Source organism: Danio aesculapii, chromosome 5, assembly GCF_903798145.1.
Source record: "Danio aesculapii chromosome 5, fDanAes4.1, whole genome shotgun sequence".
NCBI lineage: Eukaryota > Metazoa > Chordata > Actinopteri > Cypriniformes > Danionidae > Danio > Danio aesculapii.
Genome location: NC_079439.1, coordinates 31,270,398 through 31,295,537, shown reverse-complemented (window position 1 = coordinate 31,295,537; position 25,140 = coordinate 31,270,398). Strand labels below are relative to the sequence as shown.

The following is a 25,140-nucleotide window of genomic DNA, read 5'->3' as shown; positions in this document are numbered from 1 at the left end:
TTGCTATATCCATTCCTCGGTCAACAAGTTGCAATTTATAGTCCTTCCCCCACACAAACGCACTCAGGTAAAAGCCTATACATGTGCATGTTTATTTGTCTGTCGATGAGAGTTTGTATGAGGTCAAACACAAGTGTACCGAGCTATCGATGTCACGCTCTCAACAGTACTTTGTGCTGCTCTCAAATTGATGGATAAAACACACACACATGCACCCCAGTCACTGGACACATCCATCTATGAGGACTTCCTGTATGGAGAGAAGAATCCGGATTTACAAAAATGCACTGACACACAAAAAGACGCACACAAATATGGGTGCGGAACGAGGGCGTAACAGATGCTGTGGCACAGACATGCACGCACACAGCCATTTCAGTGTCCTGACTCACAGTCTAAACATACGCTTTGTTTGGGCTAAACCCTCGATGGCCCAATGACACTCACGTTTCTCGCTCTCCCTATCCTTTAAACCCTCAAACCGCAGGCCCGCCGTGCGCCACCTTCACCTCACTCATCCCCTATTTCGTCTCTTCTTCCTGTCTGTCCTTCCTTCCCCACTCAATCAGCCTGGATGTCGTCCTGTCCTCTGCTTCCTCCTGGATGGGTGGACGACTGAGTGCCTCTCACAGCTCCCGAGAACCCAACCCGTGGACATCGAAGCAGAACGTCACAAGTTAGGGTCTCAGGGAAGGAGAGGGGCACGGTGAAGCACCGAGAGTCTTCGCCATTCCGTCATCCCGTTCCTTCTCTCCTCGGTTGTTTCTAACATTGCATTCGTTCGAAATGTACTGGCATTGGGCACTTTGAAGTAACACAACATAGTTACACACACACACGCCCATCAGCGTGGACTGCACACAAAGACATCGGGTCTCATGCACAAACACACATGCGCACAGCGGACGAGGGCATGCGTGGAGAAGTGGCGCCACACACAGACTCCTCACGCTGACCACACGCACACATGAGACCAATTGAGCACCTGTCTTTACATTCACCCAGATGAATCGCTGCGGACATTCGCTCGTCTGATTTAAAACTGCACAGTCAAGAGGGGAGAAAAGAGACTACGATCACGTAGAGCCGAAGCTCTCATCCAAGATAACAGAGCAGAACTGTCATTGCCAGCTCACATACAGACACTATCAGGTCACATCAGCGCTTGTATAATCACACACTCGCACTGAGAGAAGGGGAGAGAACTCACCGAGCCGGCGGGAACGACTGGCCGTGCCCCGGGTGCCGCGTTCTCCTCACGCCTGAGAGGACATAGAGGAAGAGACAAAAAAATAAAACACGTTTTTACGTCGATCATCCCATGATGCAGTGTAACACACCACCAAACACGCAACGAAAAGACGAGAGGACATAAAAAGCAAAGAGAGGATTCTGACAGGATCTTGTCTGCCTGCTGTCTGGAGCCGCAGAGGAAAGAGAGAGAGGAGGAACATGTGAGCGAGAGACAGAAAGAGAGGGAGAGAGAGAAAAAAGGTGGGAAATTCAAATGGCAGCAGAGCGCTACTGAAAAAGGAAAAAACGTGAACAAAGGAAACAAAGAATCTGGGGAGAAAAGGTATCCGGATTAATCAGCCTATAGGACAGAAAATTGAATAGGGGGCGAAAGAGAGAGAGAGAGAGAGAGAAAAAGAGAGAGAGGCAGGGCCATGACACCGGCAACACACACCAGACTTCTACCCAGAGGGCTATAAGATGAGAGATCGGCATAGGGGGTGGGGGGGCGTTCGCATACACGCACCGTCTCTCACCCCATGTCACATGTGCGACAGGAGCGTTTTCCATCCTGAGGAAAAAAACAGGAGGAATATCTGATCTACAGTGTCAAAAGAGTGAAGAGGCGAAGCTGCTCTTCCTCAGTCCCATTCATCTGTTTGTATGAGCGAGCCGCTCTTTTTGCAGGGATTCCAGGCTCTTGAAAAGTCCCGAGAAAGAGTGAGAGAGTAGGAGAGAAAGACCGGGACAGAAGTGATCCCTTCATTTCCTGCAACAGCTGACACCAGTTAGCGCAAGAGGCCCGCTACCCCCTGAGAGAAAGAAGAGAGGAGGAATAGAGAGAGAGAGAGAGAGAGAGAGAGATGGGCAGACGGCGAAAGAGATTTTCATCTCATAAACGTCCTTACCCGTGATCTGTTCTCGCTTTCGGAGGAAGAAAAACTTTCCAAGCGCAGAAATTTCCCTCGTTGCTCACCATTATTCCACTCTTTCTTTCTTTTTCTTTCTTTCCCTTTCTCACTCCCTCTCTTTCTCTGGCTGAAATGAAGATTGGAGCAGGAGGGAGGGAACTAGAGAAAGAATAGAGAGAGGGAGGGAACAAGCACAGGGAGAGAGAGAGAGGGAGAGACACTCTGAGAATATTGAGAAAAGGGAGGGCAGGGGATAAAAAGAGTCATGAACACATGAAAATATGATGTGCTTGGCTTACATTCGATACCGCCTGGCTAGCACCGAGGCCACAACAGAGGGAGACGAGGAAGAAAACCGAGGGATAGAGGAACGAGAATGACAGAAGGCAAAGGAATCGGGGAGATGTAAAGTGGAGAGGAGAGAAAAGGGGGGACTCAGGGAGACTGTGGTGAAGGAGACCTCAGACGGCCCACTTGGATGGGATCTCATCAGCGACGGACAACATTTCACATGCACTGTGCTTTTACACGTTATATTTGCCCTGAAACAACCTTCAACAATTCAAAAATCTTTCACGTGAACTTTTTCGAATTTCCATTACAATATGCCCGCAAAACACTTATGGTGGCATCCATCCTGTGGAAATGGTGTTAGACTTCCCTCTCCTGGACATAAGCAGCCATTTATCTTATGCTTCCAGTTAAAAAATGTTCACCCTCGTTATTTATTTTGGCCCATTTTGCTTGCCGTACTTCTACAGTGCTGTGTTAAGCAGACACACTCTTGCTCTGTCTGCATTCTCATGATTAATATCTGTGTAACTAATAAAACATCTCAAAAACCAGAACTAGCCAACAGAGGGTCCCCAACTGCACTTTATCATACAGGTGAGGGTCAAACTCACACACACATAAAATAATAATAATAAAAACAGATTCACAATATCTTATTTCAAAACACCATGGTGAAAGAGCAGGAATTTGATGTCTCGGTTTCATCCATGCACACACAAACAAAAATTCTGAACGTGAGGCTGAATTAGTTTGCATTGATTTGACAAATTCAACTAAAATATTTTTCTATCCACTAGATCATATACAAAGAGGTCACATTTTAAAATCCACACACATTCATATATTTTTTATTCTGTTTTAATATTAATTACATTAAAAATACAGTGCTTGGCATAACTGAGTACACCCTATTTTGAAAATGATTATATTCATATATATATATATATATATATATATATATATATATATATATATATATATATATATATATATATATATATATATATATATATATATATATATATATATATATATATATATGTGTGTGTGAATTTTAACAAAACTGATTTATTAAAGAGATATTTATTTAAGCAATATTTCACCAAACATCTTTAGGAATAGAAAGATAATGCATTAAAATTCATGTGAAATGAATAAAAAAAACTAAATTTCAACCAAATTTTAAATATATTTCTTGTTTCTTTTGATTTTTCCTCTTTTTACATTTTTATTTCATATTTTTCCCTAGCATATAAATTAAGGCAAAAATGTTTCAGTTATTTTATTAGATTAGCTCCAGATTCGGAGCTCCAGATACTGACTAATCTAATGTATTTGCACATATATAATATTGTAAATCATCCTACAGAAAATATGAATTTAATAAGGAGATTTGTGAGGGGTGTACTCATATATGCTGAGCACTGTATGTGCTACTGAGTACATACAGCACTGACTTCCAGATCTATTTATTATTTATTATTCAATTATATATTTTGTCTGTATTTTGTCTAAATCAATTATTCACCCCCCCAAAAAAACTATAACACATTAGCATCAAAATGTTTCCTAATAAATGAATAAGACACTTATAAATGCTGAGAAATTCTGCTTTCCCATCACAACAATCCATGACATTTTAAAAATCCTTAATTTGTACTATTTTCAATTATAACAACCTCTCACAACATTTCTAATCAAAAGAAACTACCAAACAACATTGCCTGATTGGAATACAGAAATAGAAATACCAATGCTATTCACGATACCAAGTGCAAAGTGGATGTATGCCAACCTCAGCCAACGCAGTAAACCACTGCACTGTTTGGGATTTTTTTTTTTTGATTCAGATAAAATAAACCTCGATTTTTTTTTTAGCTCAGAGAATGATGTCATCAGCAAAACACGTTCTCTGGGTCCCATCTCCTGCTTTAACACAAAAGCACTATTGTTTGCTAAGTGTATAAGCAGCCTTAAGGGCATGACTGACAGTGAGACAGATATAAAGAGAGAAACAGAGAATATGAATGCCTATTATTGAGCTTAAATGTCTATCAGAAATAATGTTTTGGCGGTTCAGATGTGTATTATCTAATAATCGTCAGTCTTTTTTAAGTAAATTCACAAAAGTAAATCCATTTTTCTAACAATCTCAACACTGACTTTGAGAACTCATTCACAAATATGGATATTTCAGTGGTGAAAACGTGGTCCAACAGAACAGCCTATACAAATCCAAATCTGTTACTCAAAATCTGTTACATCCAAAACTGTGCTAGTCTAAATGTGGCTTGAGGTTTGGTTCTCTTGGTCTTTTTTAGCTGCAGACTTGCATTTCTGGAGCAGTTTTTTTTTTTCCACATTGACGGCACAATTTTTTTGGTGAAACGAGGCTGAACTCTGTACACATTTGGCTTCAGTGCATCATATTCCCTCCCCGAGGCATTCTGGGTGGCAGAGCGCTTATAACATTATTTATCAACAGTGTGTTTCTTAAGCTGCTTTAGAAGTTTGCTGACTCATATTGTTAGCAACACAGGAAACGGTATATTATGTATAATAAACAGGCTTCAAACATTTATTAAGGCTAGGCACTAAACCATGTGCGTTGTCAGAGCCGGCAGCATGAACCAAACGTCATCTATGATGAAGACGCCATTTATTAATCAAAGTGGATGTTGTTGCCATCATATTATGAAACAGGACTAAATATATAGACTGTCAAGCCTGAAATTATTCATACCCCTGGCAAATTCGCAGATCATTTCCGGTCAAATAACTGTTGGTAACTTTAAGTCATATTTGCCAGGGGTATTAATAATTTCAGGCTTGACTATATATACAGTGCTCAGCATAATTTAGTTCACCCCATTTTAAAAAATGAATATTTTTCTCCATTTCTCAGTGAATATAGGGAAAGTATTTTTGGTGCATTTAAACAAAACTGATTTATTAAGCAGATATATTTATTAAAATAATATTTTAGTCACCAAACATATTTAGAAATGGAAAGATAATACAATTAAATTTAAGCAAAATATTGCAAAAAAAATTACAACCTACAAAATTTCAACTAAATTCTTCTTATTTTTTTTTTTTTGCTTCTCTTGATATTTTCGCTTGTTTAAATTTGTATTTAATATTTTTCTACAATATAAATTTGTGTGTACTAATTTTTAGATCGTTATCATAAGTTATTTTGTTAGATAAGCTCTAGATTTGGCTTCAGTACTGACTAATAATGTATATGCACAGATATAATATTGAATAGCTTCCTAATAAAAATATGAATTTAAAAGAGAGATTTGTGAGACGTGTACTTATATATGCTGACCACTGTAACTGTATGCATATATCAATGCATATCTTAGTATAAAATAAAAAAATACAAATTACTGTGATGTTTGTTGGTGAAGAAAAGCATCAGCTGTAAACATCTTTCAGACACACACTCCAATCTATCACATCCCTCCAACAAAATCACAAAACAAAATGCTAAGAGCCATTCAGCCCATTCCCAATATACACCAACTGTAATTTTGATTTATTAAATAAAGTCGTGCGAGGGTGGTTTAGAGCCCTCTGTGAGAAAACACTACCAACAAATCAAACTTAATATTCACACGCTGATCCATTCATTTATCCAATGACCTACAAAATCCAGGACCAACCAACATAGAAATTAAGTTGTCAAATTAAAGTCACAAGTACATTTGAGCACTCGCACTGGTCAGCAAGAATGATTGCTCTCTCAAATCACTGAATAATGAAGTAGTTGTGCACTGACAATCGCAAATCACTGTGGTGCTGAAATCGACTGTTGGACATTACTAATCTTTTAATCTTACTGTTAAAATTGCACTTTTTAGCAGGAAATAGGTTCATATAGACCTGACTAAAATAATATTATATGTAATATATGTAAGGCCGAAATTATGCGCAGGAATTCTAAGCATGTGCTGGGCTCACACGTTCAGGGGCCCTAGCTAATGAGGAGAAATACAAATATTTTAATTATCATTTCACTAGTAGGTAAAAACACTATAAGACAATTACTATATTAAAAAACTAAATATAAAAAAAATTTAAGTCACCAAAACAAGTAACTCTGGCCCTCTGAATGTCTGTTTTATTCTATAAAGGACTGATACTATTTCTTTTAAATTTCAAATAAAAAATACAGTCATTTAGAGATTGACTATAAATAGTAACTGTTCAGCAAACAGTTTTCATTTCATTTTTGTTTTCATTTATTCTGATTAAATATCAGTTATTCCACCAAATACTGACTTGTAACTCTTCAGAATTTAACACAACGGTATTGTACTATGTTGTCTTAAAATTAATATAAATATGTCTAAAAAGATGACACCTCTTTGCAAAAAAATCTTAATAAATAAATAAACCTTTTCATTTCAATCTTGGAAGAAAAGAAAACTATAACTTTGTTGGTCTAGAGAAATAAAAAGAGTGTTTATTTTCCATTGGTGTGTGTATGTACACTTAAAAAATATTTAAACGTGATTCCTTGGAGTTACAAAAATATTTTAAGTTAAGTGGTTGGAAACAATTTATATGGGCTGAATTTAAACAAACAAATTAAGTTGAACATTAATAAATCTTACCAGCTTTTTCAGTGTATATGTGAAACATAATTCCTGTTACAATCAAAAGTACCATACTGCATTACTGCAAACGTTTCCGATGTTTCTGAATGTATTTTGTGTCTCTTGTGCACCTCGGCTGCATTTATTTGGTCAAACGCAATATTGTAAAATCTTATTTAAGGTGTTTGTAAAATGTAATTTCATACTGTGACAACAAAGTTAAACATTTAGCATCATTGCCTCTGTTTTCAGTGTGACATGATCCTTCAGAAATCATTTTAATTATAACTTGTTGCTCGGTAAAAACGACTTACTATCAATAATTTTTTTTTACTTTATATATACACTTTTTTTTAATCTGAATATGAATTATTGTCATCACATTGAGCTCGAATTTCCAAGACTGCTTCAATGAAGCCGATTTTCATGCAAACAGATGGCTGCACGAGTACCACTGAATCAAGAAGAAATCGACACTGAACATAATCAAAACACCATTGTCAAACACAACAACCACACCTAACGTGAGCGCACACACCTGCGACAAACCTCATCAAAGCGCACACAAAGTGAAAGCACAACACGAAGACACCGAACTGAAACAACACAACATGATCACGATTGGAGTGTCATTCACAAATATCTGCATACAGGCTGCCATGCCCTCAGATATTTGGTCTGACGCAGTGACTGCAGCTCAACCCGTGGCACACTGCAGATGCAGCTTCCTACAAAATTCACCAGCTTTTACCAGCTTTTCAGGTCTTCGCAATATATTTTCAGTGTTTCGGGATCCTTTTGAAATTCCCACATATACGAACAAACAAAGACAAATAGTTGCACTTAAACCACAATTGCAACAGTTTCTTCATAGTAACTCTTTGAACAGCTTTGGTGTGTGTGTGCTGAACAAATTAAGAAACAAATTACAGGTAAAAAATATACAAGCAGGTATATAGGTAAACATGTACCAATGTTAAACCAATCTAAAAGTACAAACAGTCTATTAGCATAGCATTTTTGACATAATTTATCCTTCATATCATTGATATCACATTTTTATTAGCGCTTAAGCAAAAAGAAAAAAGCCAAAAATGTTGCCAGTAATACATGTGTTTTCAAAGCTGACGAGAAATACAGTGCGCTCGACGGTTAAATAAAATCCAGAAGGAAATATCAAAGAACATAAGGCTTTCACAGTTTCCATGTGTATTTTAGGACGTGGTGTTTGTGGTGCAGAGCTCTGTAGGATAGCATGTTAAACATATTGTTGTAATAACTGTGTGGTCTTTTGATAGAAATGTCACATTTCTAGTATCCTGTTTTTTATTACAAGCTATATGCTTGCGGTGGTGTGAAACTACTTTGATGCTGGGCTACCACATAAAAATCACTGTTATAGGATAAGGCTTTAAACCGAGTGATTAAAACAGGTAATTTATGTGCGTACAGGTCTGTTGAAACTAATAAACACAAGATGTTTAGCAAACATGGTAATCCTGGCAAACGGCCGGTTCACACCTATGAGGATAAATTAAATACAGTATTTAAGCATCCACAGCAATAACAGTAGCTTATTATACTGTAAGCGTGTACTACAGGTACACCACTTTAAATGATCAAGCTTTTTTAAGTCAGCCTGATTATTCTTAGGTCAGTGTTTTTATCATCTGAAAATAAATATAAATCTGAAAATGACTGCATTGATTTGTTTTGTTTTTGTTTTGTTATCGTTTTAGCTGTGATTTGCTGTAGACTTCTCTCTTCTCATAAAATGGTTAATTATACAGTAGTCATCCTCATTAGTGTGAACGGGCCTTAACTGTAAACACTTGCCTATAAACGTTAAAAACTAAAAATGCTACATCTGACATTGTTAAATCTTCAACAGACACCTTCAGACTTTATAATTAACACTGATAATCACTGTTGCATTGCTCTCAGCACGTCAGGGGAGCTTGTTTGTTTCTCTGCTAGTTACGTTAGCATTAGCACTGCAGCTTTTACTGAGAAGGGCGTCTGCTCGAGGAAAGCTAGGAGGCTGTACAGTTATCTCCCATGTTGTAACTCTAAACTATACAACCTACTACCTCATCCCGAGACATCGCTCTAATACTTTAGGGAAAAGACAAAAACCTCCCGGCTGCTTGTGTTTACATCGGCAGACCTCCTTTACTGTTCAAAAGAGATGCAATCAGGTTATGCTAGTGAATTGAAGCAAGCATTCTTGCTACTGACTAAAAAAATCCTTAGATTTGATAACTGTTAAAGTGTTAACACAGCACGGAAGTTTCTAGACAACAGCAGAAGCTGCAGGGAAGACTGTTGTGTTCACCTCGCAGACACATACCTATAGACACGAGCTTGTGCACAGAGACACCACAAGTTCGGATCTACGGGTTTGTGGCAGCTGGCATCACTGCACTGCGTCACAGCAACACCCACCTCCACCTTCAAAAATAATATTCGATGCATAACAAAATGCTAATTCTTAGGGTTGTTTTTTTCCTCATGCACCAATTTAAAACGAAAGACAAATAAAAAAGCCATATGCACATGTTTAAAAGTATTTTGTTGAAGGGTTATAAGGGCAATTCAACAGGTAATACAGAGGAAGAAGATCATTATGTACATCACCTGAAATTCATGAAAAGGATAGATGAAAGATTAGGAATTCATAAACAGAGGAAGTAGAAAACCTGTAAAATGAGCGCCGACTTGAAAATCGGAATCACTAAGAAATATAATGTAAAAAAGAATTGAATAAATAAAAAATGGATACCTTTTCATAAGCATACAACAACAACAACATAAGCATAATATACTTAAAATTAAAAAATTTTGCAAATCAAAAAACAATTATCAGGAAAATAAATTCAACAAGTCTCATACAGTAAAAGTCTCATTGACTACATTTAAACAACAACAAATTCCGATAAATCACTACAACTTTAACGTATTTAACGAATTAATCAAATAATTTGACGCACAATTGTCGTATGTGGTAAAACAAACAAAACTAGTATTTGTGTATGTTGTTTAATAGGTCTAACTAAATAGAGTAGTGATTAGGAAATTATCCCACTAACAATTTTTTTTCACCATGAGTTTCAGATACTTTCTAAATTGCCACAGATTTAAGACATACTGTATCTTTAAAGTGAAGGTCAGTCTGAAAGACACAGGTGGTGTTTGCTGTGTCCAGATCAGACAACACTGTCAACTGTTAGATCAAATCTGCTGAAGTTACTGACATTTAAGAAAGCAGCTACGGAAGATAGTATTTTTATTTACATTGACACGTATATTGTGTACCTGAGCGCATGTATAGGAATTTCACATTTTTCGATAATATATTGCACACATCTAAAATATTTTTATAATACATTATTTACCCACTATTAAAAATAAGAAATCACAACCTCAGCGACAAGGGTTTTCCCAGTCTGCACAACAAGTTGTATAGGTGCAACAAGCTGCAATTAGAAATGCCATGATTCATGGTACAGTGCCACTCCCTAAGGGAAATCAAAGGTTATTCCAGAACAATAGAGTAAATGCTGAAGATATCTGCATTATAATTTGACCCATTTCTATGGGCACGCATTATGAGATGTGCCAGACTGAAAACAAATAAGTTGTTGGTGGAATATTGAGCACACATCCAGAACACAGTCTCAAATTACAAATGTGTTTCCATGGCATCGTAAGACCACTCACTCTCTACACATTTGCTGATTCCTACCAATTGAAATCAAAGGAACTGTGACTCGCTAAATATTATGTGGACACAACTTCTTGTTTTTTTGGAAATAAACTGTTATTTATGTTGAACCGCAATTGACCTACATTTATTTCTGATAAGACCTTAACCAAGCGGACAACTATTTGATGCTTAAAATCAAAATGCAATATATATATATAAAAAAATTATGAAGCAAAGTGAGATTTAAACTTAATACGGAGCATCATTCTACAGCAACGCGGACAGCTTTCGCGACTCTTAAACTAACAAGAAAGAATACGACCCAATGGTAAACAAGATGCAGGATACAGAAAGTTCTGATTGAAACGAACTAAAAGAACGGACAGAGGAAAAAAGGGGCATATAAAAAGTAGCGTACCAGAGGAGGACGTCTGTCTATATGCTGCTGACCAGTCCGATGTCCATACTGGAGTTAGCCTACACCTGGTGGCAATATGGAGTCAGGCTTAGGGTACAGACTAGGCCAATTCCATTGCCCGCAAAAAAAATCTGGAACAGGATAGAAAGACAGCCGTTAGAAGGAAGTACAGAAGTGTTCATTCACACGATCAAACCATTAATACACAAACACGTCCTGACACGAAGGAAGAACACATACAGCACCTACAACCTCGAAAAAGAAGCCAAAAACATCATCCCTAGTTCAACAAGAACAAATCGCCAAGTCATCGACAGACAACATTGAAAAAGCCCCTGTCCCACTTTTCGCCCTCCTGTGCGGCCGGTCCTATCCGTATTTACAGTGAAAAAAACGAAAACCCTCAAAAATGGGTCAGAAAAGGTTCCGAGGAAGACTGAGAAGAGAAGGCGGAAAGGTCGAATGCGGTGAGATGTGGTCGAGGAGGAGCTGCGGCACTGCCCTGGCTACAGGGAGAGTGGAATTTGTGACCATGCAAAGGAAAGGGTGGTGTTTTCTTTTTTTCTTTCTTTTTTTTTTTGGCGCTTCGCTGTGCTGGGGTTTTTTGGATCTCAGCAGGGTCCTTGGCTGCAGTTCTGACTCCCCTTAGTGGTGCCAAAATGTGGACGTTTCCCTTTGTCTTTAACTCCCATGAATAAAACTAACTGAGGGGCGATTAAAAACAAGCAAGGAACGGACTGAAACAGAAACAAACTGACAGAGCAATGAAATAAAGCTATAAAGATGTCCGTTCAGAAAAAAAAAAGTTTATAACGGAGATATGCAAGCAGCATCAGAAAGAGGGGTAGAGCGTAGTGCAGAAAATAAAAAAAAGCAGCTTTACGGGCGTCACAAAAGTCTAAAGAGTGAAGACTGAAAAGGACTGCTTTCACACCACATTTCTCTTTCTGCAAATATGCCATCTCTCCGTCTACGCGAGCAGCGTGCCCTTTCTCGATCCTACTCCTCCCTCCTTCCTTCCAGTCGGCGTCCAATCCACGCCACGTAGTGAGAGAGAAAAAGAGATACACTTTTTTCAAGCTCATCAAAATGGCAGAGACAGAAAGTTAGAAGCAAAACGAGCGAGTGAGAGAGGGAGCACCGCTCACTGTCCTGTTCTGGAAAAAGCTACGGAGCAATGGTCCAAACGCTGTCTTGATTTATTCCTTTAAAAAGGTGAAAAAAGTCCCTCAGATTAACAAAACAACTGCGAAAAATATTTTCGATATGTCCGACGAACAAATACAGTGGCAGCCGTAGACAGGAAGCTGTGCCCGCCATCCTAATCGGATGCAATTAATAGCATTTTGTCTCTCTGTCTGTCCATCCATCTGTCTCTCTGCCTGTGTCTGTCTGTCTGCTTGTCTCCGTATCTATTTGCTTGTTTACATGGCTGCCTAATCCAGGCATTGGCACAGTCTCTCCAATGCTCCCTGCGTGTGTGTGTGTGTGTGTGTGAGTCAGTGTGTCAGTTGGTCACAGTCTGGCTGGCGTTCCGCAGTTCCCCAGACAGTCAAACATATTTGAGTGCTATTACCTTACTGTCACAGAGACTTTTTTTCAACTATATTATTTATCATTCACCTAAAAGCTCTCCTATCAATAATGTAATATTTCTTGATTTTGCACCCTGACAGAAATATCTCTATAGCCGAATAGTTTTCTGCATGAAGAAAGAAGTGTGTCCGCCCTCCGAAGTTGCAGAATCACATGAGAATTGCTCATGAAATGGTTCATGAGATCTCAATATGGCTTCCCATTCATCCTGCAATGCAGTCCAACTCATCTCTGGTGTGCAACATGGCAGGAGGGGAGTAGTTTCAGGGGTGCACATTCTGCAGGCAGCATGTGGTGCAACATTATATTCGTTCCCCGGATTTTTTTACTTTTCTAGAGGTGGCAATGTGATGTGAACAGCATCATCACAAGACAAAATCTAATTTATTTTCCTTTCTTAACAATCGTAATAATAAAAACTATTTGGATCATGTTGGCGGACAAATCATGTGCTTGAATATGTTAAAGTTGCAGTAGGTGATTGTCTTCAGAAGCTATTTTTGTTGTGCTGGTTGAAAGTCTCTTCACATTCCAATAGTAATGATTTAAGTAAACGATCAAAATGTATTTATATGTGTTTTTATATTCTGGGTATGGCATAAAACCAAAAAAAAGTTCATCCAACTAAAAATTGTCAGGCCGACAATTCCCATAATTCTGATAAGTAGCCCAAACTGTCTGTCAACAAATGTAGATTTGTACATTTGCACATCTGTTCATGCAGATCCGCCATTTGCGTGTACACGCACGCTATGCATTCATGTGCACACAAGACAGTTGCTACTGTAAAAACAAATGCTGAATCAAATCTTTTTAAAATCCTGAATCAATATTGGTGTTACTTTGCACGCAGGAGGACGGACGACACCATGGTTGAAGTTTTTCTTTTAGACAGGTAATGTTACATTTTAAAACGAATTTATTCACGCAAAGCTTATGTAAATTTTGTTGTTGTTATGAATGTGTTATATGCACGAAAGTGTTGTTCAGCCACTGAAATCTTCCGGCGAAAGATTGATGTGACTATTTTTAATTTCATAAGGGAACTTTTTCAGCATCGGTAATGTAGATTTTTATTTAGAAGTAAATAGTGATATTCCGCCTAGCCTGATTTACTGAGTTGAAGTCAACTTGTGATGCGCTCTCTATACTGTTTACCATGCTACTTTGAATATTCAGTCTGAAATAGCATGTAAGTATGGCTTAGTAATAAGTGTAATTCCTGCACCCAGCTGGACAACCACTAAGCATACCATAGTTCATTTTAAATAAAGTAATATTAATAAATATTTAAATAATTCTGGGATAAATGTCAATAAATTAGTTTGACATCTGCTTGCAAACAACTGCGACATAATGAAATTGTCTGTAGGAGCTTATAAGGGGGGCAAGGGGGGTACAAAGAGGCTATTAAAGTCTCTTCCACATCCTGCTCCTCTTGAATCTAAATGAGCAGATTTGACTTTCAGGTGTCTGCCAAGCCCCCTTGTCTGCCCCTTTTTTGCCCTGTGCCCACTCTTCTTCTCTCCCCCCAAACACTCTCGCCTGCCTTAACCCATGCCAAGCTTTAAGAGCGGGCCTCCAACATAAGGGTGAACAAAGAGGGCATCAGGATAGGGGGTAGTGTCCGTCTCTGTTGGTTCCAAAATTGGGCAACAAAGGGGGAGAAGTAGATGCAAAGTGAAGAAGTATGAAACATTAACTAACTGAACATAAAAGATTCCCACTGATAATGTTAGTAAGAGTTTTTAGTAGAGCTGCACGATTTTGGCAAAATCTAACATTGTGATTTTTTTATTCTGCGATAGAGTTGCATGGTTTACCAGTACTATAGTATCGCGATACTATGGCTCCAAAATACTGGCGGTGCCACTGTAGTTTGTAAATGGTAGTATCATCAATAATGATTTATCTACAATAGATAATGTTGCATGTAGAAAGTCACTAAAATGCTCACACGTTTGTGCAGCTATAGACACTTTTATTTTAATAGTCTGTGGAGCCCTTTAAGGTTGCAAAATTGTGTAGAATTCGCACTTTTATGGTAGAATATTGCACGTTTTCTAACGTTTCAGCTCGAACGCACATCTGAATCGGTTCTGCTCCTGTTAATTTGATTTAGAAGCTACAAACAACCACGACTATCTCATAAAAGAACGACTCACAAAGTGAAATTTTAAAATACTTTGGATTGTTACCTGATGAGACTGAAAAAACGAAACACCCAAAATAGCAACAGGAAACATTGAAACAATTTTTGACCACTTTGTATAAACAATTCTCTTCGTAACAAATTTCATTTGGTATAATTTGTATCTTTATTTTAATGTGTTTATTGTTGGTCAGTTATCTACAAAATAAACAAAAAGAATGAATACTTTTTAGGTGAAGTGAGGTGCAAATAATACTTTTTGGCTGTAAGGTAGTTATGAAATAAACATAACTATTATAACTTAAATAGTATTTAATTATATAATTTATATAGTTATAAATTACAGTATTGCAATGCTACTTGGTATCATGATACTTGAGCTGGTATAGTCTTGTAAGATTAATTAATGGTATCGCGGCAACCATATTTTGCGATAGATATTGCGATATGAATACAATTTCACTAGATGTGATGAATAACTATTTGGAAAGAATTTAGAATTTTACATTTATTGGGATAACTCTGTAGGGGAGTGTATATTCATAAAATATAAGAAAGTCTACAAGCAGAGATGAATTCAATAAAGAAACTTAAAGCTGCAAGCAGCGATGAAAGGGACCTCGCACCTGGGCTCACCACTGCCCAATGGCTTTAGGATGATCGAGGGGACGAGAATAAATTAAGGTGATTAATATAAAAAAAAAAAATTATAAAAACTGAGAAAAATCACTGATTTATGCCAAACCTTCTCGAATTTAATAAACAGCATACATCCAAACTGTATTCAGGTATAGAACATTTCAATGTGGTGATGTCATTGGCCCATGAACGTTTTCTGCTTGTTATCAAACTATTTCATAACTGTTAGAACCAGTACAATTAGGCCTAAATGCTTTCAAAACCCTCACACAATCACAGGCCTTAAAATAACAATTGGGAAATTATAAATTATAATACTCACAATATATATTATATACTCACAATATGACTATTGCGAATGATCACATTGCGACATTGATGCTGAAATGATATATTGTGCAGCCCTGGTTTTTATGCTAAAATGTAGATTAATAATAATTTGTTGGTACCCCTTGTCATAACCCAACATAGAAGCCCGTCATTAGCCCAGTGGTTGCGTTTATTCATATTTGACCTAGTGTTTGTTCAATTTTGAAGAGTGTATTTTCTGTCGAAATGCCCTGTATAAACAGCTAAAAAAAGATAAGTCTTGAAATGGACCTTGTTAAAAATAAACTTCAGCCTCTGGTTTCTAACACTGGGATTCTTCAAAAGGATACGCCAAGCGGCAGGTGCTACACCCAGCCAGGAAAAGCACAAGGTTTGACAGACAGATAGGTATAGTATATATAGATACAGATTAAACAAATTCACACCGCATCGCTTTTCACTTTGCTTGTTTGTTGCCACTACAGTTGTTTTATGTTTCTTGTAGTGTGAGACAGAAGTGCAACAAGATCTTATGACAAGGGCACGCAAGATGCCTTAGTTCTGTCATGCCTTTGTGAAGGCTAAAATCTTTATTTAACAGTTATATTTAAACTCTTATGCTTATGCGCACAAGTTGGGTCAACTACTGAAAGTTTATTTGATTATTGTTCTTTTTTAATCTCATTTTCCATTACAACTATAAGTGAAAGTGGGGTACAAAATCCTGTAGGCTGAAGGAAAAGATTTCTGAATAAGTAAAAAACCTTTATTGGAGTACGTGTTACAAGAATACTTGAGGTCTTTTTTACTTCAAAATGTCATGTTTAATTGGTGTTTTTCTTGCACGTTACTTCTTGTTTCACTGCAATTGTGAAATTGTGCAATTTCTGAGTGAAAACTGTTTATGCACCCATTTATTTTCAGCGCAGAGGTGAAAATTTGTACTCGTTGTGCACTAATTGTTCACAGCCTTGTAATTCTTATAGATGCCCTTAAAACAAGCAAGAACAACCAGTTATTTATCACACAATAAAATTAAACACTCCCAAATCAACTCACCACTGAAAGCCTGACACTGAGAAAATTGGCAGGAATTCACCTGAGGCGCCCTTTACCTACAGTAAGTCCGCCAGTGGGAAAAGCTCGACGACATTATGGGTAATTGTTAATAAAAGGCATTGAGGTTGTACATAATCTCAACAAGAGGTCAGGTCTGAGACGCACTAAGAAGCACTCGACAGCACAACCGCTTTTAATGACTCCATAGGGCACCATTCACCTCAATAGGAAGAACAATGTCGTCTTGTGCTCAATGGCTCCGAGCCTGTTTATGGTGACATACCGGTGAGGTCTTATTGGTTTTCAAAGAAAGAGCCTTGGCAGTGGTTCTGAGGAGTCAAATCCTCTGAAGCCAGAAGAGAGCAATATAAGAGAGAACACCCACTCAGCACAAACACAGTAAGGAAGAGAGGCACAGATAAAGTGATAAAGAACAAAAATTGTGAATCTTCCCATGAGAAGAATAAGCAACGACTCCGGTGACCACTTGAGTCATAAAACCTTCTGTCTTGTTTCTTGTCAGCAAAAAAAAAAGATATTTTTTTCTTTCACTCACTGTCAAAGAAATCAGTTTAAAGAGTTTAAAGTATTAAGTATTTCTGAAAATCTGATTATTTACATATAAGACAACAAACCCAAGTAAATCTCTATTAGGAGATAAATACATTACAATTAAATAGGAAACAATAAATATGTAACACTGGATTGTAATTATGCACTGAGAAAACAAACTGCTCCTGGTTCAATTACCAAACACAGATGTTCATTTTTCTTTGTCTAGCCTCTGAGCATTCACAGTGGAAAATTAAGCGATTACAAAGCTTTAAATGTATTTGCAAGTTCTTAAGACATTAATCTAAATATCTGATAAAATTCTGCTTAAAATGGACATATTAGGTAGATCAAAGCAAAGGTAAGACTTTACAATAAGGTTTTATTAGTTAATGTTAGTTAATGCATTTACTAACATGAACAAACACTGAGTGTGTTTACATGGACACCAATAATACGATTTTAATACGATTAAGTCAATACTCTGATTAAGAGTCTACCACGTAAACAGCGATTTTTCATTAATTTAATCTGATTAAGATCATAATCGAACTAAACAGAAATCGGATTAAAACATGTGAAGTATGCTGATTTTAGTCACATTTTTGAAGTGCAGTACAGACATGTAAACACTACAATTAAACTATTGCCGTCGTGTAGGATTTTCGCCACATTTTTCAACAGGATAATCTATACACACACGGCTGTTTGACACTATTCTCTGCAGTGTCAGTGAAGGACCACAGACACCTGCATCGCGAAAAAGGAGGATTTTTTTCCTATATACAGCGTGCGGTATCAAATTCCATTAAAACAGCATTCTTCCAGCAGTTCATACTCGCATCCAATATCTTGCTTGTCAAGGGGGGCATGCATGAAATGTTCCAGAATGAAAGTGAAAGTGCCAAACTGCAGTTAAAGTCCACAAATTAAAAATGAACCACCCAAACTTACACGAAATTTTGGAGGAAATGTGGATAGCGGTGGGACACAATGACGTTATTCGAATTATGTACTATAACATGTAAACGGATCATGAAAGGAATATTCAAAAAGCAACTCATGTAAACACCTTAATCATTTTATTGTCTTATTCTGATTAAGGCAAATAATTTGATTACTATTGTCCATGTAAATATAGTCACTGAACAATACATTTATCACAGTATTTGTTCATGTTAGTTAACGTTAGTTTATGGAAATACAGCTGTTCATTGTTAGTTCATGCTAACTCACGGTGCATTAACTTAATGTTACAAGCATAAATTTTGATGTTAATGTGTTAGTAAATATTAAACTATGATTAATAAATGCTGTACATTTATTGTTCATAATTAGTTAATGTTAGCAAATACATTACTTAGCATTTACAAATGAAACCTTATTGTAAAGTGTGACCAAAGCAAAAGTAATGTATATGAGTCAAAATGGAAAAGTGGGTTTCAAGCATCAAAGCATTAAAGTGTAACACTTTTACTTTCTCTTTTGCACTTCAACCTTTTTTTCTTACATTAGAACAAGTTTGTTCTGAGATAAAAAAAAAAAACATTCACACATTTAATTTTGATTTAAATAAGACCAAAAATGTCACTCAGTGTGACAATGGTTTATACATCAAAAATAAGTGTTGTCAGGCATATTTAAAACAAAGATCATTTAATGGCACATTAAAAGATTTAAAGACACAGTGCAGCTCCAAAACATTAAATAACTGTCATTTTAAACCAGCAAACTTCAAACAAATCACTAGCTATGACCCATTTGTCAAATACCCTAATATTTTCCAATGCAATAAAATACAATAAAATGATAACTTATTTCTTTATACAGTGTACATTATAATAAATGCAGGTCAGAATGTTTTACTTTTTGACATTTATTTTTTTGAACTTTTATTTTAAACACTGTCATACAAATTGACAAAGGTTTATTTTTTTCAGTTTAGCAAAAACAAAACAAACAAAAAAACAATAGTATAAACACGAAATAACTTAAAACACTTTGAAAGAAAAATAAATAAATAATAATTCTAATATTAAATAATACAGCAATAACATATTTGTCGGATCTATATACTTTTAATGTCAGTTTTTTTTTTTGACATTTTATTTTTTCAAAAGATTACATTATTTAATATGGCTCCTATGTGTCTAAAACAACTTGTATAAACTGTTATAAGTATTATTTGATATATGATCATTAACTTGGAGTGAACATCTCGTCTTTAACCAATATATACAATTTGTGTATATATAATATGAATAAATAAACCTGTTTGAGACATTTTCCATTTAAATAGACTAAATCGGGTAAAAACAAATCTTGACAATAGTGTTTATTCACTGTTTATTCTGTCTTATTACAGACAAAAAAAAATCAGCATTAGAAAAGTGACAAGAAAATAACTCTTTAACACCTATACAATTCGCATTAGTAAAAGTGAAGCTTTCAATATGTTCCAAACACTTCTGCAGTTATTGTGTTTAAATGCTGGTACCGAATTCATCCACTGCTTTTCTTTCTTTTTTCCCTTCAGTTCTAGGTCTCTCTTGTCTTGTCTGATATTCTCCTCATGTGCTACTGCGGCAGCCACACTCCAGTCCTCCCTATTAATCTACTACTCAGAAACATAGTGTTGTCACTGTCTTCCATTCCCAGGATGCATTGCCACAGAACATGAGTCAATGGCTGGAGATTACTAGACGTTACTGCTAAAAAAACAAAGGAAACACACCTAACGCAGATTTGGTGTCATAATCTCATCACATTGTCATTTCAGTAACTAAGAACTATGTTTGGTCGGCAAACGGAGGTTGCATTTCAATCCAATGCTGTGCCATGAAACAGTGTAACTGACAAGAGACTGGCTCATTGGATGATACAGCAGTGATCAGATTACAGCCAGCTAGCCTTATATTATTACCTTCTCTGTAATAAACTTTTAGGACATGACGTTTCAACTTAAATATTAACAGTGTGCATCATACAGTAAATACAATATTGCAAAAAGGAAGTCAAAAATAATCAGCGGTAACTAAATTTGGAATCCGCAGTGCAGTACATGAAACTGCAACTCACTTCCATAATCCAGTAAATCTTTCGTCTTTTTTTAAAATGGTCATAATCTTCTGAAAACAGACTTCTCTCTGAGAACATATGCCAGACTTTCTGTTCATTTAAATCCTTTCAATTCTAGCAATCCACTACAAACTCGCATTCAAATCTGCTTCTACTCAATCAACAGCTGATGCATAATAAAAGTCTATATGCTACATTTTTTTCTACTAAATACATCTCTCAATAATACATTTTACATGGATGTAGCTCATAATTATAAATGAATGCTTTTATTGAACTATATATATATATATATATATATATATATATATATATATATATATATATATATATATATATATTAATTAATGATGCCAAAGATTTTGCCTTGCGTTTTGAAAGATTCACGATCTACACGACAACATTTCAAAATTATCCATGTTTACACATGTTCGCAAAAATAGATGAAAACGTTTTTTACATTCTCTTTAATTTGATAGAAAACAGTACCTGTAAGGAAGTTTACGGGATGCCTTCAGGGGCTTGGCGCTCATGTCTATAAATTAGCTGTTTCTCAACATGCGTTCTTCAGCGATCTTGCATCCTCGTGTTCTCGTGTAATGTCATCTATAACTGCCAAAGTTCAATTCCAAAACTCAAGACTGCTAGAACGAAGGACGCGTAAAAGTTCCCGGATGTGTTCTTGATATCGAGGATGCATCGATGCAGACTTAAGCACCGAACTCACGCTAGAAGTCCCAGAAGTCATTGCGACTGAATAAAGCAGGTGGGAAGTGCAGCCATTTTATATAGATTTATTATTAAAGTTCAGAGAACTTATTTATCACAGGAGTTTCCCTAAATGAGACGGTGAAAGTAAACATTATCATGAAAATAAACACTAAGGGTGTTTATTTGATGAAATTCATATTAAAATCATATTTGGATATTTTTTCAGCTGAAGATACTGTTGTCCTAAAAAAATCATTTAAAAAAAGTAAATAAAAAAAATCTTACACATACCTTTGGAACAGTATTACAGAACATTTTGGCGGTTTTAAAACCTTTACTTTTCCAAACTGCGGCAAACCTTGAAAATGGTTATCGTCCCTTGCCTAACTACTGCAGACACTCACACTGCGATATCAGTGCTGAAACGATATATTGTGCAGCCCTAACTAACAGTACATTATAATGTTGCAATTCCTAAAGGAACGTGTATTATGCAAACTACGTATTTATTCATTTTTCTTTCAATAAAGTCTGCACAGTATGTATTTTTATTTTTTTATTCTCTAATTATCTCTAATTTAAGAAGGCAGAGATAACTTTTGGATCCCAAATATGCCTTTATTTTAAAATATTGCAACACAAATATTGTACACAAGTCTCCAGTTTTCTTCTTGTCCAATACAATATGTGCTCAATATCAACTAATAACTGAATATAATTACACTGCAGAAAACAACAATATTCAAACTGCATAATAAAAACTCTTCCAAAGTGACATTAACAGTTAAATTCCCTCAAGTCTGAAGCCGGCAGGTGGCTAAGGAGACACAAAAAACAAATAGAGAAGAAGAAAACAGTCACTTTGGAAGGCGTAAGGTTGGACCAGGAAGAAATGGGAAAGGGGGGACCTAATTACGATATTAATCAAGCTTTAATTTCAATTCATCTCCAGTAACCGTCACACACGCTCACTAATCAGAGGAGCAAACACAGCCAACTACACAGTATTAACACATCTTAGCCCCTCGGCAGGATAGAAAGAAAGGGAAGAAAGGGGGCTGATGAAGAAATGCATACTGTCTCAGTGAAATCAAACTGACTGATGCCTCTCATCCAACCAGAAAATCAGCACAGCACTGACAGAGAAAAAAAAAGAGGGGGGGGGGGGGGTTCAGATATATGGCGTGTGCCAAAGTGGCGAAGGGGCTGGTTGTATATTGTGGTGAATATTTCAAAAGGATGCACCTCGAGGAGGAACTCTGAGTGTATTATTCAACAGGCATTTATCTTCCAATCCACTATAGCTGCAGGAAAACCTTTTCAGTAACATCTTCATTGAAATCTGAAACTGTTGAAGCACTCTTTTCTAAAAGCGGAGACTTTAAGAGCTTTTATTCAGTGGTCATTCATCCTTTTGCTATTATTATTGTGCAATCACTGTACACACATATTATGATTTAATACCTGTGACTTTACCTGTGCTGTGGCAATAAATATCAAAATAATTCCAACAAAAAGACTGGGGGGGAAAAGAGCTTCAACGCAGATGGAGAGAGCTGAGTAGGTGGTTTCTGGGACTCAAGGGGACACAATCTCCTAATTCATCTCATGCCAGTTCCTTTTCCAGGGGCTGTAAAAAAGATGTCTCAGTAAATTTTAATAATAATATAAAAGCCCCTCTGGCCTCAAACTTTGGCCTCCCCTCTCCCCTCTCTCTTTAGAGCAGGGGCTTGTGTTCAGCTCAGATTTGAAGTTCAGGAATGCTCATTGTCTGAGGTAAGTGCCTCTCTCTCTAGCTTTCTTGCATTCTTAGTCTCTCTAGTTTTTTTCCTCCTCCATGCTTAACGCTTCCTTCTCTACAGCACTGTATCTTCTCCCCTTTATCAGTGCCCAATCTCTCTTTTTCCATTTCTTTGTTTGCGACTAGATCTCATCCTTCTCTTCTTCTCTGTCATTCTCAGAAACGAACTCACTTTCTCTCTGTGCTCCGTTCCTCTTTAATTTACTCCAGAGGAGAGCGGAGGGGGCAGCGCCATGGTTACCTGGCGCCGTGCCATCTCATTACACCGCCAATTGATTCTGGAGCACCGCCACGTCCGTTACCCCTTTTCCCTCCCCTCCTTGAGCCCTCACTCGCCGCCTCCCCTCACCTCCTCTACCCCCAACAGTCAACCTCCCATTATGCTGCTGAGACTGTCTGCAGTGTGGTCTGAATACTGAGCACCATCTCTCCGATAGACACAGACCCGCAGGCACACATGCTTATGAAAATACCAGCCTATCGGACCACTTTTCTAATTGGGAACTTTAGAATCTGTTAGATGGTCAAATCTGCTGAGTCATACGTGTGACCTGGTGTCTACACATGTGGTGATGCCACACGCTGTTTGGTCTGAAAAATGTTTAGCACAGTCTGTAGGCCACTTCATTTCGTTTAACATTGGGTATTTCTAGCTTGTCCAATAAAAAAGAAGCTGAGTGATCAGGTGACTGATGGTCTGGTAATATACTGATGCAGCAGAATGACTATCAAGCTTCAAAGAAGACAAATTTCCTAGTCTTGGGTACAGTTTTGTTGGCTCTGCTAATATATGTCAGCCATTCCACTGCATTAAATTATATTATAATTATTATATAATTTATTAATATTAATAATATTAAGTAAGTATTATTACTACTGATTAAAATCATGCTAGTACATGCTAATTCATACAAGAGTCATGCTAGTTACATGCTAATTCAGGCTAGAAATTTGCCAGCAACATGCTAATTTATGCTAGAAACAGGATAACATGCTACCTTATATTTATTTCATGTTAATAACATGCTAATTTGTTTACTTTTTGTTCATGCCAGAATCATGCTAGTTCATGAAAGATTCATGCTAACAACATGTTTATTCATGCTGGAATCATGCTAATTCATGCTAGAATCATGCTATTACCAACCACAGACACGTGGATCAACTTTAAAGCTTTTTACTGGAATGCTTTAGTCTTAACAGTGGTTACATTGTTAACTGTAGGGATATTAAACATCATTTTAGCCAACTTGATACTTTTTGAAACTAAATAAACAAACCACCATAAAGTTTGTCCTCAAGTCTAGTAACTACTACTACTATTGTTGTTGTTGTTGTTGTTGTTGTTGATATTATTATTATTATTATTATTATTATTATTATATAGAGAGATTCATAGAGATTTAATATAGAGCAGAAAAAATATACAATACATTTTTTCTTTCAATATTAAATAATTTAAACAACAATAAAATAATAATTGAAAAAATGTCATTGTTTAAAAATACATTTAAAATAAATCAATACATTTAAATGTATAAATTAAAATATTTTTTGTTATTTAAATGAATGACAACTCAGATTGTTTCCCCCTACATTCAATGACCCCTTGCACCTCAAATTACTGTCAAAACTGTAAAAACATGTCTCCAAATTCTTTCCCAATCGTCATGTTTCCATCAGAAAACCTAAACTATACAACTCTACTGTAGCTCTTCAGAGAGAAAGTGGTGAAGCTAAGTCTGAGGTGGGCCTCCCCTGGATCGTGGCCCCTTTCCTGTACTCAGCTCGGGTTGTCTGAGGACACGGTGAACCGGGCCACCCGATATGAAGGGGAGGGCCTTGCTAAGGGGCCTGTGAGGGACGCAGCGCCGCATCTGGAACTCTAGGAATCCTGCTCAGCATGGTGAAAATAGGAAGGAGGAGGAGGACGGGTGGCAACTGGTGTCCAGAGAAGCAGGATTGGGCAGTTTGGATGCGTGAGGGACTTACGCAGGATATCGAGATTATGTTACAATGGTCAAGATTATTTGAGAGAAAATAATTATAGTACTATGTATTTTAATATGGCGCT

The 25,140-nt window shown here is 36.8% G+C and overlaps 1 long non-coding RNA gene across 1 annotated transcript in view; it reads right to left on the bottom strand.

The window, feature by feature from the left end:
• Window positions 1-1,226: 1,226 nt before the first annotated feature.
• The window catches only part of LOC130229218 (uncharacterized), a 67,519-nt gene continuing 43,605 nt past the window's right edge, over window positions 1,227-25,140 (bottom strand). Inside the window, exons 3-4 of the long non-coding RNA XR_008837830.1 lie at window positions 11,170-11,300; window positions 1,227-1,262 (exon numbers count right to left, since the gene is read on the bottom strand). This is a non-coding gene — a long non-coding RNA (uncharacterized LOC130229218). The remainder of the gene's footprint in view (window positions 1,263-11,169; window positions 11,301-25,140) is intronic.